At 41.5% G+C, this 18,347-nt stretch overlaps 1 protein-coding gene across 4 annotated transcripts in view; it reads right to left on the bottom strand.

Annotated features, from left to right (window-relative positions):
- raraa (retinoic acid receptor, alpha a) overlaps positions 1 to 18,347 on the bottom strand; it is a 178,484-nt gene that overhangs the window by 51,087 nt on the left and 109,050 nt on the right. The gene's annotated exons all lie outside the window — the stretch shown is intronic.

Genomic DNA, 18,347 nt, shown 5'->3' with positions numbered 1-18,347 from the left:
CTGTGAGAGGGGGTGGAGGGGTTGGCCACCACCTTCCCTCAAATTTAGGTGCTGGGGCTTTAAATAAAAATGTATTTGAGGACATGATTAAGTTATATAAGCTCAGTAATGAGTCTCTCATATCTTTGCACAGAATTCATGGACTTAATGAGTGCTGCATCAGACTGCATCTCTCTCGCTCTTTTTTCCTGGAAGTTCTCTATGTTCTCACTCTTTATTCGGGCTCCTCCTTCCAACTAATTTGACCCTTTCCCCCATGCTCTCATCAGTCCCTACCCTCCGATTTTTTTCTCCCCCAGCCCTGTCTCCCTAATTTGCCTAATGCTATGCGGCTGAACTTTTCCTGAACCCAGGGAAGTAGGCAGCCTCACCTCCTGGTGACCCACTGGCTGACTCGGATTCGCCTTTCTGGCTCACTCTCATCCCACATTATTCAAGGTTTCCCACCTTGTACACTCAGAGTAACACCATTACACTTTTCCTCGAGTGCTGCCCAGAGAGGCGCCTCGGTTCACCCGGCACACATAAAGCAACAAAAGTGGCAAAGTCACCCAGTCGTGGTAACTGAGGCTTAACTTTTTTCTCACAGTGTAGTTGCAGCTGGATTAAGTCCAGGAAATTGTTTTGCTTCAGAGTTGCACCACCTCCCTGATAAAATGTTACTCCACCTTTACTCTGCAACATTCCATGCAACATTGTTGCAACTTGTTATGCGAACATGCAGCTGTATCGTCCACCAGGCTTGAGTCCATGCCAAAGCTATCATAGACTAAAGCAGTGATATTTAACTTGCAGCCCATGGGCCAAATCTAGCCCCTGATAGGGTGCCGAGTGGTCCCCTCTAACATTTTCTGATTCACAGTAAGAAAAAAGTGATTCACACAGAGGTCCTCGCTAAGCCCCTGATGTCCTAAAATCCAATAAAGATCGTAAAATCCTAGGAACGTCCTATATTCCTAGAAACGTCCTCTCATCCTAGTAATGTCCTAAAATCCTTTGAACATCCTCAAATCAGAAACATTCTTAAAATCCTAGAAACATCCTAAAATCCTTGAAAAGTCCTAAAGTCCAAGAAATGTCCTTAAATCCAAGAAACATCTTAAATCCTAAAAACATCCTCAAGTCTTAGAAACTTCCTAAAATCGTCTGGATGCCCTGAAATCCTGGAAATATTGCAAAATCCTAGAAACATCCTAAAATTTTAGAAACGTGTGTATAGAGCTGTTGCTCCTGTCATGTTTGCAGAAATGGCCCTCAAGCAAAACAAAGGCATGAGTATATCCTTTTCAAAGTCAGATGATGCAAATATTAATGCTGTAAGAATGTTGTGGCGATCACAAGCCTAAAAACACATCCAAACTTTTCACAAACACATCGTCAGTCTCATGTTGTGTTGTTGGCAGGGACACTGAGCCTCTCAAAAACACTGACCTGTGATTGTCATGTGATCTGGGGTACAGCTGCCAGCTTCAATTGCCTGCGCATGTTCAGTGGTGGAGATTAAGGCCAAGCACCCGCAAGATGTTTTTTGTTGGATGACATCACACATTAATCACACATTTTAGGGCTATTATTTTCCAATTTACACTGGCAAGTTTGAAATTTTGGCTTATTTGACATAAAAATAAAAGAGAGACATCATTTGAAAATATCAGGAATGCTTTATCATTGATTGAGATGTCCCAAACAAGGTCACGAACATGGAAGGACGCTTTCTGTGGCTGTAGATTCTGACTTGTTTATGAATGCAGAATCACCTGTCCTGTCCCATCATTGCAGGACATACAATCTTGAGAATTTATTCCTCTGTTTTTGTATCTTAGCTTTCCTAAACGGACCTGAAAAACACCTGTGAGAACAAAAAAACAACCACTTGCTACATAAATAGCATTTTCAAATACTTCTGCATCAATGTGGAAATGTTCCAAACACTGTGTGACTTGTGCTGTAATCTACACCAGACTCAGAACAATACCTCTCCTCCCCCACTTTCCCTACACCTGAGCCACAGGCCACAGCTGGGTCTGACCAACACGGTTTCTGAGAGGGATTATCTGCATGGAGCCTGGCAGGGGGGCTCGGCCTGCTCCGCCCCCACTGACTGTGACACTTATTTAATGCAGGCCCCAGTGTGTTTACCCTGCCTGATAAGAGCCCAGTGTGCAGGCCTGGGCCACGGCGACCTCTCGCCTGAACTGATAGCGCAGCCACACATTCCTTGACAGGATTAGCCCTATGAGTAATGGCTGTCAGAAAATGCTAATTTTCCAAGGGGAGAGCATTCATCCTCGGGTAATACCCTGTGATAGCGCAGAACAAGCTAAGAGATAACGGATTGTTGATCATTGCTTATTACAGAAGGGGGGGGGGGGGGATACAAGCTTAGACCTGGAAAAAAGTCCTTTTCCCACAGCTTTCTAACATTTATTTTAATATAAAAACTTCTTGAAAAGGGCAGAATAAATTCAGTCACCTTTCATAAAATAAATGTGGTATTGTTATTGTTACAGGAGGAAACAGAGTGCTCCTTGGGCAGACGGTTAAGGGAATTGGATGTATTACATCACATCAATGAAAAAATAACTTTGGTGTTATGTCATGGTGGTGTCAGGTCTGTACACAAGAGTAAACACTATCAAACAAATTCATACACATGAGTTTCAGTCGTCATACACATGCTTGACAATTGATGCGATGAATGCAGGGCAAATGAGAGTGGACAGTTGTCTCCATTGCATCTTCATGACTGTGAAAAGACAAAAAACCCCTTTACACCGCCTGTACAAGTCAGGAATGCCTCACTGTCATTCCAAATTGTTGTTTTGTATAAAAGGTACAATCACGGAATGGGGCGGACCAACACCCCTGTCCCACATTTGGCACATACACCCAGTGATTTCTTAAACATGGGTAAACCCACCCAAAATAGGCTACACTATAGACTGCTTTCTCGTTGCCAGTAGAGCAGAGCTGTGTGCACGGTTCTGCAACAGACAAGCATGTGTGTGTGTGTGTGTGTGTGTGTGTGTGTGTGTGTGTGTGTGTGTGGGTGGGTTGTTTTGGTGTCTGTTGTCCATTTGACATCACAGGTGGATCAGTGAGCAGGTAAACATTAGAAAGCAGCATGGAAGAGGTCTCTGAAAACTTAATGGTGGTTACTTCTCTTTATATTTCTTTCACTTCTTCAGTCTGTCTTTCAAACTTGGTGCAGACTCATTTGGATCTATGTTTTAGTGCTGCTTAAGAGGAAACGGATGGTATTAGTGATGGCATGTCATTGCATATCACTAGTTAAGGATTCACCCGGGTGTGTTTCTCTCAATGGTGAGCCAGAGGCAATAAATATCTGTGACTACTGCAGAGTCAGCTAAAATCAAACCCTGGGGCAGCATTACACCTGCGTTGTATGGTTCTGTATAAAAATAAAAGCCAGCATAATGAAGGGTCTTTGTTGTGGCTCTATCGTGGGATAGTGTGTCAAAAGGGTTAAAGAGTTACAAGAGGTTCGGCCCAGGTTAACACACCTGTTCAGGTGACTGCTCTTTGTCCAACATTAATGAAAAGTACTTTGCCAGCAAGCAAAATCAGAGAGAAACAGATTGTGTCTCACTTCTCTGACTGCAAAGTCAAAAAGAACTAGATTGCGCCTTGATTCCCTTACAAATGCGTGGCTCAGGCTTCAAAGTGTTGCTGCATTAAGTCCAGGCAAACTGATGGGGAGCCTTGATTAAAGCACCATTCAGACGTGGAGGCTTTTGCAGAAATAGATGGTTATGTAAGTGCAAATAATAGAGGAATACCACGAGCGGTAAACTTAGCGCCCTTGATTCAGAGCAAAGCTGGAACTGAGAGTCCAGCGGGGAGAGTGGGGGGAGGGAGAGGAGCAGGATTTTTTAGGAGAGAATTCAAAGAGTTTTATGGGCAAGGGTGGAGAGGAGATTGCTGGCTGGACCTTGAGGGTGTCAAACTATTTTTACTGCCCTCACTCTCCTTCTTTCTAAACCCAATCTGGGGTGTTAGGAAGCAGTAAAAAGTGCTCTCCTCGCCATTCCTCCCCCAAGGAGATGTCCAGGTCTCTGTCACGCTGTGGGGCAAAACATGCTGTCTGCATGTGAGCAGTATTATCCCACAATGATCAGCGCCATAATCCCCTCCAACCACACTCCGACCACTGGCATGGTCCCAGCAGCCAATGTCCTCATGCCACCGGGCTCACGCCTCCCCTGAGTGCATGTCAGCGTGTGCTTATTTGTGAGTGTGCGCCGAGGTGCATGTTTGCTTTTAAGTCTACCTGAAACTACCGCTCCATTCCCCTTACTGCCATTACGGTTTCTGTGTGTGTGTGTGTGTGTTTGTTTGCACAGCTGGTTTTGTGCAGCCCGTACAGGCAGCACCAGCCAAACCCAACAGCTGTGCTCCCCACAGCGAGCCAATGTGTAATGAGGGCCCGACCCTTCGATGTGAGAACAAGCTGCAGTTATCGATGAACACTGCACCGCTTCCACCTCCTCTCTGTCAATCTACTGGATACACACACACGAAGCCTGACCTAAAGTTAAACTGTTCTATAGATCTGTACGTCATTGCTTTGCTATCCTCAGTGTGTGTGTCTTTTCTAAGAGACCCTCTTGGTGGCTGCAGGGATTTTTTGAAAGCTACCCCCCCCCCCGTCATTATCCCTTTAATGTCCCTCTGACAGCAGATTCCAGCATTTATGGTACAGGCCTATATCTGCCCATAAAGCCTTTTATTGTTTAGCCCAGCTCTATGGCGGCCGTAACCTGGTTTTCCCATTTTTTATGGGGACCTTCACTATATCACAGGGGGGAGGACAAAGCTGCCCACCATCGGTGTTTACCAAAGTATGGCCTACTCATAAATCCATCATGGCCAGCGGCATTCTGGAAATACCTAAGCACAGGGAAAGAAAGAGAGAGGGGAGGAGGGGAGGAGACATAGCTTATTGTATAGGTTGTAATCGCCCACACTCTACGGCCTTGAGTTAGAGGGCTCTTCTCCGCAATGATCATTAGGTCTATGTTCCTTTGCACAGTCCATCACTCAGCAAATCAAGGGAAAATTGCTATGGATGTTACCCTGGAGGAAGGATATCTCAATATCAGTCATCCCGGACTTGGAATGGCCCCCATTAGCTGTCAGAAACAGGGAGATGTTTAGTACATACGGACAGACACGTCGCTAATTCTATTAAGAAAGACAAGAAGGACAGAGTGAAACAGAGAGCAAACTAAAGGGAAGATGAGATATGAGACGGAATAAAGGTTGAGGAAGTTAAAAGAGTAAAGTGCATGTATGACTGGATAACATATCAATGAGCCTGGGTAAAAAGGTGCACGGTTGGTTTTACAAATATGAGTTCAACAAGGCATTTTCGATTAATGAAAAGATTGAGGTTCTTAGAAATAATGGTACAAAGAAGAAGGTTTGATTAAACATTTAAGACCTGCAGCTCTGTACATTTCCAGTTGAGTTTAACCCTTTGAAACCTTGAGAGAGAGTTTCTTGTGCTGCTTTCAGATGCCTTTCACAAGTTGCCAAAACTGTGAATCCTCAGCAAATTGTTGCAATTTCGAAAGACATGGGTAATAAGGCGATATGCAACTTTGTAATAATTGTTTTTTGCAAGATTTAGAATTTTTTTTTAAAGCGCTAGGGGAAACTTCTAGTGAAAAATAAGCTAGGGGAAACTTTTTTTTAAAAATTTCTTTCTTTCTTATTAATTTCCACTTAATTTTCTTTTACCTTTTACTCATTTCTTGCTAAGTTTTGGGTCATTTGTTCTTTCATTGCTCTTTGCCTTCTTCCATGTTTATAAAAGAAATCGAGCCAATTTGTTCAGGTTTCAAAGGGTTAAAGCATGGTTAATGCACAAAGAGCACTTAAAAAACATTTTGCCAGTAAATTGCAGAAATCCTGGGAAATTAATTAATCATGATAAAATTATGGTGGTAGCTTTCCTTCTTCACACACTCAGTGCATAATTTATTTGAAATTTTGAACAAAAAATTTGTTATCTTACATTCAATGGATGCCAAAGTTACCGTGTATCTGTGTGGACATGTAAATTGGTGTGTTTGCAAAACAACTGCCCATTGTTGCTTTGTGTGTTGAGCATATGCTAGAAAGACACTGCATGATGAAGGTCTGACGACCAAAACATTGTTTGCTTACTTCGTCTTCTGATTCATGTTGGAAGCACTGCTTGGACGGATACTTTACACTTAAATTTAGTATTGCTGCACCACTTCACAGATGAACAGAGGCATTTGCTGCGCCAAATGTTTCTGCTACAGCTCAGCTTACATTGGTTAAAGTACGTCAGAAACGATGGTTTTGGATCATGCCTGTCAAACCAGCAGATGGTGGGACAATATCCAGAGAGGGATTGTTGTCAAATAGGAAGGGAAGCAAAACTTTAGCATGACTCGTATCTTCGAGTGAGCTCCTTTATCCTTATATCGAAGAGGGAATGAACGAAGATGAGATCTCCAGTTGGTGTTTTGAAATAGGTAACTTTAGCCTGTACACTTACTACTGCTGAAGAGATACTGCTGAAGACAGCTAGTGTGGATGAGATACTTTGCGAAACATGTTGTATGGACAAATTATTTTTTTAAACAAAGGGGAAAATATTATGAACGATACTGTTCACTTCTCCATTTCCTGCATGCAGGTTCCCGACCGCAGCCTTGCCCTTGTGGCCTTAACTCCAGAGTTCATGTAAAAAAGACAGACAAAGTGAGAAATTGAGAGAGCGTTAGAAAATAGAAAAAAGCTGTCTTCTCATCAAAACACACTTTCAAGCTTTGATTTTGTCTGTGGTACCCGAATCAAGCCGTTTCATCTCCCTCTAACAGAGATCTTAGGCGCTGCTCTCTGGGTGTCGAGGCACCATGTTAAAAAAGTAGCTCTGCATCACTAACATGAGTCCCCCCCCTCCCTCCACTGTATTCTCCTCTCTTTCTCTCTCTCTCTCCAGTTTTTGAAGTGCTGCAGAGGGCCGATTTCCCGTTTTCCATTCAGAAGTGTGATGCTTGGGGTGGCCTGGAGGGGATATGAGAGGAGGTGGCGGGGGGGTTTGTGGTTCGCTTTAAGTGGATTGCCCTCAGTCTTGTTGTGCCCAGCCTAAAGCATTATAACGCCTCGCCAAGTGACCTCCACTTGAGTGGTGCCCCTAAAACCGGTGCCGGGCAGGGCACGCTGATTGTTGTGCTAAGTACAAAGACCGAATGTGTGCCCTGAACCGCGCAGAGGTTGGATAACTGGAGGCTGAATGTGCAGTCAACACACATGGAAACTGTCGCGTGTGCACGTGTGTGCATGTGTGTGTATGTGTGTGTGTTTGATACAGCTTTAATCCTGCCCTTGCTCTTTCATAAAATAGACTGCTCTCTCCTGGGCACATGTGCCTTTTTGCATCCTGCTTTTCATGTTGTGTATGTCTGCGTTTGTGCACCGATCAATGTGAAATGTTCAAAAGTGCCGAGCTGGTTCAGATGTTAATGAAACATGTGAAATCCCCTGCTTAGCCAGCAAGTTGGGAACTGGGGACAACAAAGGCCCACGGGAGAGCAACAGACTGCCGCGGCTCAGAGCATGACAAATGCCCCTGCCATCGTCACCACTGTGGCCCCTGTTACCCTGCCCTTTATAGGGGGGTGGTGGGGGAGGCCGGCGGTGGGGGATCTCCCTCATTCTAACCTGGGGAGGGGAGCAGGAGGAGGGTTAATGGAATGGATGACTCCGCCACATTAAAAGAGAAGGGAGCAGAGCGATGAGGGCGAGGGAGGAGGAGTCATCAGCATTTCAAAAGAATGAGGCGCAGGGAATGTAGATGGAGCAGCTACTCCCCTTTCCCTACCATCTCTCACCCTCTCTGTTATTGTCCACCCCAACCCTAGTGTGTGTGTGTGTATTTATATATATATATATATATATATATATATGTATATATATAATAGGATATATATATATAGATATATTATATTATTATATATATATTGTGTAATAGAAAAGAGATGAGTTAAATTGGATAAGAGGCAGCCATTGTTACCCACAAGTCCCAGAGGTGCGCACGGGTCAAACTTGTCTTCTGACAGTGAAAAGTGCCCTATCAGAGCGTTTTTTTTCATGCTGTGGTTATTTCTGCAGTCGAAAGGTTTTGCTCAGCGTAGCCCACAGGCAGCAGGGAAGAGGCTCATCTTTTGTCAGGCCAGACAACAAAACCAAGAGAGCTGCTGTGAAAATTGATATCAATGTCAAAGTTTTTGCCCATCGGGCCCTCGCACTTGTCCCGCGTCTGATATTTAGGCAGCAATGCAGGAACAAACACTAGCACAAAATAGGGAAACTACTGGAAAAAACGTGGTACCGGACATCACATGGCTTATATCATATTGCATCTGCACCTCTCCACACAGAGCAACCATTGTTGCTGTTTCTTAAACAATGTTACACATATCCTAACATCTTAATGACTATTCTCGACACATTTTAAATAAAGTCTGCCTTGGCAGATACAGCTGTCAGAGAGGTGCAGAACCCTTAAGCTCTTTCCATTCCGTTCAGTTTCACAGGGATTGTGTTAAGAAAAGACTTTTCCAATCACCCTTATGTAGTGGGGGATAAAGTAATGACATCCTTTACTATCCTTTAAAGTACTAATAGGTCCACAGTGAAAATACTGTTACAAGTAAAAGCCCCGCATTGAAACTTTTATTTTAGTAAAAGTATAGTATGACCAAGTACTAATAAGTATAATCAAGAAAATTACTTAAAGTTTTTAAAAGTAAAAAGTACGAAATGCAGAAAAATCAAACCAAAATCTCAAAAACTGTTGCTGTGCTAAAAAATGTTTTTTTTTAAAAATCCTAAAAACTCAGAATTATGAAAAGAAAAAAAGAAAAAAACACCTCAAAACCCCCAAACTATTTGAAAAAATGAAAAAAAATACCCCCAAGTAAAAGTTATTTTAGAAAATTGATTAAATACATTAACATATTTATCAAAAAGGTTTGCAATAAATTTTATGTCAATCAACTGATTGATTAGTTAACTAACGTATACTTTGTATAAAACTGTTTGGTAATTTTTAATTTATAACAAAACATCATATTTTTTTTAACTCCTATTATATTTTGTATACAAAGATCTTAATCTGTAAAATAACTAAAGTGTTAAGATAATGTTGTATGAAGCAAAAAGTACAATATTTCCCTCTGAAATGTAGTGGAGTAAAAATAGAAGTGACATTAAAGGAAAATACTCATGTAAAGTACAAATACCTCTTATTTGTACTTAGCGCTGCACTTGAGTAAATGTACTAAGTTACATTCCACACCACTGCCTTAATACCAGAAAGCTTAAATAAAAATACTTAAAATCATCCACCTTTGTAGTTGGAACTATCAATTCAGCACTCCATCTGTGACAAAAACTTCCAAGGGTTCAGAAAAAATAAAAGCACAGAAGGGCTTTGAACTGGTATAAAATAAAGCTCAGCAGTCGCTATGGCTACCCAAACCATCTGTGTTGTGAACCCGTAGAGAGGGGGAGTGTTTCAATAGTAAGTAAATAGGCTAATACAAAAAGTGAATGGCTGAGAAGGGCAGATCATTAGCTGGCCAACATCTTAACCATTCTCTGTGTGATACCAGAGCAGGAGGGGGCTGATACATGAAAAAAAAGAACCCTGATAATATTTAACCAGCGGAGATCTATCATCAATCTGGACTTGCCACCCCCCAACATCATCAGTCCTCACCCCCAGCTCTGGCCTATTGTCATTAAAGCCCCGACTCCCTTTTCACTCCTTATTCAATATTTTTGAGCCATTGTTCCACCTTACATGCCCCCTCTGAACTACATTACTTTTCCCACTCTGCAGTGAAAGGAGAGGGGCAACAGCCAGAAAAAACATAATATGTTAAAGTGTCAGAAGCAACAAAAACGTCAGCCGGCCATGGCAAAAGTCTGGGTTTTGCATGCATTCTCAAACTCCCGGCTGCAGCATGCACGCCATCACACTTTCACAAACACTCTCCTTCTGTCTCCACACTCACATGGTGACCCCGTGGGTTTTTGCTGGGCTCTTTGAATGAAAAAGAGAAGTCATTTATCCGACTCTATCTTCGCTGCACCTTGCAGCACCTTTTAAGAACACTCTTCATTCCTCGCTAACGCTAAAGCTGCACCTTCACTGACAGCATGATGGAAAGCCCCATTCTGCCTCCCTTTCTTTTTCTCTCTCTCTCTCCTTTTCACCGTCATCTCTGGAGCCTCTCCTGTGTTTCCTTTCTCACTGAAAAGTGAAGGCCAAGCTTCAGTGGTGATGTAAGAAAGTGTCAGTGTGTGTGTGCATATGTACATCTATCTTGGGGGTGTTTGGCATGGATCCCTATGTATCAGTGTTTGCATGTTTAATAAAAAAAAAAAGTTGCAAAAGTAAAATGTGTAAAAAGGTGCAAGGGGAGTTCAACAGATGAGCTTGCTCACGTATGGAGGTGAGAAACAGGAGTGCCAGGGGCTGCTGGAAGGCCTGGTGTGTCAGAGCTCATCAGGAGTTTACAAAATCATCCTTCAGAACCTGTCAATATTCAGTTGGCTATGCTTTCACATTTTTTATTGTCATCACTTGTCCCTCTCTGTACTATAACGCTGATAACACCACAACAGAATCACACACTGCACATAACATTTGCATATGTCAACTGTATTATGCATGTGTTGTAGCTTTAAATGCTGATCAATTAAGTTAATTTTAGCTTTTAGACCAAACCATTTAAGGTTTTTTCATTTATATTTAGCACGTGTGATCCCACTGTCTTATCCCCTCTGTTTTGCAAATGCATCCTCAAACACTGTTGTGTTTGCAGTGAATAAACAAAGCATGATGCATATTTCAGTCAGCAGCACTCAGCGAAGCGTCAGGCTGTCTAGACCGTGTTTGACCAGCGGTGTGCATGCTCTCTCAGGTCTGTGTGTTTATTCGAGGTAGTCTCTATGCAACCAAGCAGACATCAACAATAAAACCCCTAACCTAGTTGGCCAACAGCCCATCTCTTTCTGTCTCCCTCTCTCTCTGGGACGGATCATTCATCACTCTCTCCACCCTCTTTCCCTCCATACAGCATCCCGCTCGACAACATTAGTCCCGCCAATACAGCTGTTACTACAGATAAGGGTCACGTTTGTCAAGTTTGATTCAAAACTCCTATTATTATATTGTGTAAAAGAGGAAATTAAAACTATAAAAAACAGAGTAGGCTACTAGAGGAAGAGATAACTTCACCTATAACACCAAAATTGAAGTCATAAGAAAGGAAAAAGTTAGTCCAGTAACAGTTTTAATGCTCCATCTTTTGTGACATCAGTATAGATTGTTTTTGTAAGCAAGTGTATCTAAATATGGTCCCAAACCAGCAACTAATGCAGCTGAAGTGCAGATCTGATACTGAAAGGATGCAGAAGTTTGTTTCTGCATTATAGCACAAGTTCCTGGTAGATGCTGTTGAAGAGGTGTGGAGGTTCAAACCATCTGCATGTGTGTGTCGTGATGGAAGGTGCTTTCCGTCTTTCGCCCCAATTTCATCACTCACCTCGCCTTTAACAACTCAACCAGATTCTGTGTTGCTGTTTGACTTATCAAAGAAAGATCTCCTGTATTGGTAAATTGCAGTGTTTTGAAACAGATTTTGCAACAAGTCCTGATTACTGTAGCAACTTTGACATAAGAGTGGTGACCGCCCCGTGGCAATATACAGTAATAGATGTTAAAAAACAAGCACTAACAGTAATGCCACACGGTTTCTACACTTCCCCTCTTTTACTGTAACTTCCCTATGTTGCAAAATGGCTTATGTCCAGATGTCCTATATTTGCACGCAACTTTGTTTTTGCATGTGTGTGAACGTGTGTGAGTGTGTGTGCCAGAAACTGTCCGATTAATCATACTTACAATCGTAAGCATGACTGATCAAAACGATAGCAAATGTTTTGACTCAACAATCTTAAGTGGACTCAGCACACAAAACAAACAGTATTGAGATATAACAGGCCCAGAGGACAATTCTACATCTTTTAGACAACATAAAGAGTATTTTATACTGTACAACTGTAGTAGGAGTAAAAATCACTGGGTAACAAACTATATGATATTATTATTACTATTTTGATGACCGTGACTACAATATGCAACATGCAAAAAGATGAAAATACTTAAAACTAGAACTGCCGCATCTGCCAACCAGTCAAGTTGCAACTCACATCCATGCCTGCACAGACTCACATGAAGCCTTGACAGTAAACAATCCTTCAATGTGGATGTTGCTTGTCTGAGGCTACAAATTCTAATACGTGGATGCTTCACACACATCCTCAATCTGGAAGCACCACAAAATCTTAACAGTCACCACAGTTTCAAGGTGTGCACCCAGGATGACATTAAATAATGGCCACAAAAGTGTTTTTGCAGAACATCATTATGATACTATGAAACTGACTTCACATTTTGGATATAAAATGTCATCACTTCATCATTTTATCCTCTTTGTGTTTAATTCTGTCTAAATATTCATACAAGTTCTTCAGTTATGGCCAAAAACATGCTTTGTTAGGTCACAATAACCTTTGACAACCAAATTCTAATGAGCTCATCCTTGAGTCAAATTTAACGTTTGTGCCAAATTTGAGGAAATTCCCCTGAGGTGTCCCTGAGATACTGTATTGATGAGGATGGGACCCATGCAAGGTTACAGTGACCCTGGACCTTAAACCACCTAAATTAAATCAAGTCATTGTTGTGTTTAAGTGGAGGTTTGTGCCAAATTTGAGAAACATTTTCTCAGAGCGTTGAGATATTGCGTTCATGAGAGTGGGACGGACGGATGGATAGACAACCCAAAAACACATTGCCTCCGGCCAAGGCTGCTGCAGAGACATAATAAAAAACACTCCTAACCCTAAAATGATAAATTGTTCTACAATTTTTGCTGACATCACAGATAAAGCATTCAAAATAAAGTAGAGACGGTGCAGACTTAAAATGTCTGCAATAAAGGAATGGATGGCTACACCTTTTTTTAATACTACAAGTGCAATATTATTGTTGGTGTATTGATAATTGTCAAATATTGTCCAAGAGAACCTAACCAAACATGGCTGAAAAGGTGGTTTTGGTAACACACTTGTAGCTGTGGATTTATATGAAAACTGTGCACACTGCGTCTTGTCTCAGTTTGTTGTATTCATTGTGAAGTTGCAATAAATCCATGGGAGGACCTAAGTTCTGCCAGACTTTATTGTGTTTGTTTGATTAAAGTTTTCTTAAGTGTAATAAAAAAAAAGAAATAATGTTGAGAGAGGGAGTCACTTCTAATGGAGGAGATAGCAACTATGACACAAGCAAAGAAACTGCGTATGAATAATTTATGAAGGACAGAAAGCGACAGTTAACAGGAGAGTGTCATTGGACACTGACATGTCCATCCATCCATCCATCCATTGAACCAGTCTCATCCACTCTCTCTTTCTGCCGTGGGTTCAGATAAAGGATAATGGATCTGCTGACATTCAGCTGTCCCAAAAACGCTCACATTAAATAACCCTGTTAGTATGGAGAGCAGCATGCAAATACACACATGTGGAAGCCACACACACACACGCACACACACACAGCCAGACAACAAAGCATACATGACCATTTGCACACAAACAGGTGTGTACACAGAAACATGAGCTCACACTCAAATACATAAGGCACATGACTGAAAATGCAGACATGTTTCTAAACACACATACAGCGTTGTGGCAACATGTATGCAGTATGTACAGTATGCTAATGGATTGTTTTATGGATTAATGCATGTATGAGTACTTTGAACCCATTCCCTATGATCAGGCAATAAAGCAGGTGGGCCAGCCAGCTTGTACACACAACACTCCCTCATGCACACACACAAACACTTAACACACACACGCACATATATATAATGCCCTGCAGGCCTGAAGCTGAGGGAGTAGCTAGACTGCACCTCAGGGTTCAACGGTCAAATGCAGACAGTCAGCCAGAGCGCTCCAGGCTGAACTTAGAGTGATGATCATAATTTGTGTCAGAGAGGCTTTCTGCGGAATAACAATGGCCAATCGTGCAATGACAGTGATGATGTCCATGTAAATCTCACACCCACAATTTAGTCCCTGCAGATGCTACCTCATAACAAATGAATGAGCAGCGTGTGTGTGATGTTTGTGCTGGAAAACACACACAAACAGTCAGACGCAGATGCACACAGGTTGTAAACAGAAGCAAAGTGACTTCCATATAGAGACAGAAGCTAATTATACAGGCTGAGTTAATACATGGGTGCAAAAAACAAGCAATATATTTTTAAAATTGTCCTTGGTGGTGTGCTCAAGGACTCTTTGACATACAATATTTGAATACTGCCATAAAGCTATGTAAGGTACTTTTTTACAGTCCAGCAATGACGCGCACACACACACATACATGCATACGTACAGCAAATCCCACCATCAGCAACATGCAGGTGCACGATCATTCCAGCAAGGAGACAACAATGGACACCATCCTCCCTCCCACTGTGCCAAAAACCCAGCCGTCTGGCAAAACAGCTGAGTGGGACACATCACCCAGGGTACTTCTGTTGTCCCAAAGCAGAGCCACACAATATGGCTGACACACACACATGCAATGACAATGGCAGGGCCTAATTCACCCAGAGGAAAAAATGCGGTTTCCTGTATTTGGCTGCAAAGAATGTTGTACATCAACGTGCAGTTTGTCTTATTTTATGTTATGATGTTGATTGCAGAGAATACACATATCTAGTTGTTGTTTTTTTATAACGGAGTAATTCCAAAGAGTTGCTGATGCAGCCCACAAACCAAAATCTGTACCATCACGTCATCTAATGGTTTAATAACAGTCATTTTAGAAAACTCAATGTATTTAGATGTGGAAAAAAAACATTTTACCGGAGATTCAAAATTCATTTTCTTTTCTGTAAAAGGCCATTGTTGTAAACCAGTGGTTAAATATGTAATATTGTCATTTGTACAATGCACCAAACAGCGTGTGTCCATCAGAGAATTTTATTTTTCAAAAAATTGTTGCTTATAAACTGAGTGCTTGACCTTATATTGTTATATTATCATACTGTTTAGCCTGTTGAGTTGCTGGTTTTATCTCCTAATAGCCTAATTTGCAAATATTTCTTCTTTCTAGGTCCAGGGCTTATTTTACGGTACTGACTTGTTTGTTTATTGCTTCAGACTTTAGAAAATCTTTGATCCATCCTTAATGCTTCTTACCACCCTATCCTCCTCTCATCCCTTCTCTGAATCTGTCTTGGACTATTCTGCATGTCTCTTCCAACCCTCTCTGTCTGTCTCTCTCTCTCTGTGTGCATATCTTATGCTAGATCAATTTTTTTCCTCCTCCAATTGATCTTCTGCCCTCATACCATCGTGCTTCGGTTCCTCCTTAGCTCCCCAAGGAAATGTACAACTCTATATAATCAACTTAACCGCTTTGCCGTCTGCCACTATGTCGAGCTGCCATGAGGTTTACTGGTCACACGGCTGTACGCCCTCGGCTTATCGTGCGCGGTGCAGCAGCCAGAGGCCCGGGCAGGCAGCGAGCGAGGAGCCAGCTGCCCCTCATATGCACGTCTTGGTGATTACACTGATGGAGTAGCTAACAAAAGAATCTCTAAGGCAGCGTGTCAGAAATACTGTCTTTCAGTTGATGCTTATAGCAGAACTCAATGTAAAGTATATCTTTTAATTCTTGTTGTGGAATAACTGAAATATCAGGTTGTTTCTTTGATGCTTAGCTGCAATGGATTTTATATTAAACTTTGGGTTTATTCATTTTTAATACTCAATACTTTTAGGGGTGTAACAATTCGTTTAAACAAAGATTCAACGCATGTTAAGATACATGTTTGGCGATTCAATATTTTGCAAACAAGAATGTCTCCATATTACAATGTTTGGCGTGCTAAATACTGGGCAAAAATTCTTAGTATGCATACATTTGATTTATGCCTTGAAAAATGATTTTAGATTGATACATGCCACAAAACAAGGACAACTTACTGTTTACCTATCGATGTGGTATGAACGCGGGAATATAAACCGATGCACCAATACAATGGATGTATTGTTACACCCTTTCTACATCTGATGTTTCATTCACAACATAGTGCTGATATGATTGATTAGTCAATAAAATGATCAACAGAAAACCTGAATAGTATTAATCATTAAAGTTAATTATTAAGCAAAATCAGCAAAAACTTTCTGTATTTCACTTCTCAAATACGTGAATTTGCTGTGTTTCTCTGATACACATTTTTTCGACTTGAATATATTCAGGTTCTGGCCTGTTGGTTGGACAATCTGAAGATGCCATTTCAAGAAATTGCGATAATCGCATACACAATTTTTTCACAATGTTTTGCCGACTACATGTGAAAACATGATTAAAATAACTGTTAATTGCAGCACTCACAATACATTTTAATAATCATATCTATTATCATCAAAACAATACATATTTGCATGGTACAACTATCAAGTAGCTAATGGCATTAGTGCCCCAAATAGCAACTATTAACTACTACTAAATATAAATGTGACATTCTCTTCATTGTGTGTGCGTGTGTGTGAGAGGGAAGGACAATGCAACAATATTCATTCTACACTCTAGTATTTGGGAGAGAGGAAACCCTGGTTATAGCCAGGTTTCCTCTCACTGTTAATGTTGCCAAGCTACAAAGTAATGCCCACATTACAAAGCACACCCAATTTCCTACTGAACATTTCTGGTCACATACCCGCTCCTCCTGCAGTGGAGAGGTCTATATCTACTGGGTGGAGGTGGCATGTTGTGTCTAAATTTACAATGGCATGTTTCTATCAGGAAGAATCGACACTCATCTGCAATACACCACATGCCCTCTACAGAGTGTAAAGGTGCGCTGATGAGCAGATGAGGAAAAACAACCTTAAGAAGGAAGGGAGGAATGCTACGGGAAGGATGGGAGGAGAGGAAGACGGGTGCCATAGCTATGGGGGGATTGTGTCAACGAGGAACAGAGTTCTGACAGTAATATTAGAGTGCTGAATGATGGTGCTGTACTAACTTTCTCCACTTCCTTTCCTCTATTTCTCTTGTATTAACACAGACTGAATGTTTGCTGCTATCATTTGTTTCTTTATATATTTCTCCTCGAACCAATTCCAAGAATAAATGTTGGCGAGGTGCATTTCTGTAAACCAAGGACATCTAATGTGTACATAATAATGTAGGAGATATGTTGAAACTTTATTTTTATGTTTCAGAGATGTTGTGGTTAACATGGTTATGTTTAGGTACGATGTTTTTGCATGACATGCATGATTTTGTTGCCATAAATAGGGCTGGAAATGTAGCAGTCTCGCCAAAAAACACCCACTTTTGGTGACACAGTCCTGGAAATGCAGTTATGTCTCTTAAAAACATCCAGTTTTGGTGTGACAAAAGTGCCTTAAAATGCAGCGATATCTTAAAAAACCCCAACCGATTTGGTGTCACAATTGCAGCTGGAAATGTAGCAATTTCTTGCTAAAAACATCTAATTTTGGTACCACATCTGCAGTTGGAAATGCAGCTGATGTCTTGTTAAAAACACCAGATTTTGGTGATACCATCAAAGCTTGAAATGCAGCAATGTCTCACTATAAAACATCCAGTTTTGATATCACAATCACAGCTGGAAATGCAGCAATGTGCCAGCCAGTGTTGTTGCTTGGTAGTCTCAAACAGTGGTCTGTAGCTTGGTAGCTGACTCGCCTTGATTTCATGCCATCCACCATCCGCAATCCACCATCCCATCCACCTCCTGATAACAGTCAGTTGATATGCATGTAATCAGAACTTCAGAACCATAGATATGATACACATGAAACACAGTAATGTAACATATGCACAGTTTGCAGAAATTTGCAACACTATTATTTTCTTCTGGGGACTGAGCTGTTTATCTTCTCTTTCTTATCTTTTACCACTACTTCTCTGCATAACTATTATTTTTTTCTCCGCTCCTTCTGCCTGTCCCATCTCCTTCCTCTCTGAAGTTATAGCAAATATCTCTCCTCCTGCCCTCCACTCTCTCTGCCTCTCTCTTGGGGGAAGCTCAGTGCCAATGTGGAGCTTTTATTTGTGTAATTTACATCCTCTCCGACAGCCTTCTGTGCCCCCCTACAACCCTTGGTTTTTACTGCAGCCAGACCGTCGTAAAGCAGCCGCTCTTTGTGATGAG

Source organism: Plectropomus leopardus, chromosome 19, assembly GCF_008729295.1.
Source record: "Plectropomus leopardus isolate mb chromosome 19, YSFRI_Pleo_2.0, whole genome shotgun sequence".
NCBI classification, from domain to species: domain Eukaryota; kingdom Metazoa; phylum Chordata; class Actinopteri; order Perciformes; family Serranidae; genus Plectropomus; species Plectropomus leopardus.
This window is presented reverse-complemented; position numbering and strand designations above follow the sequence as displayed.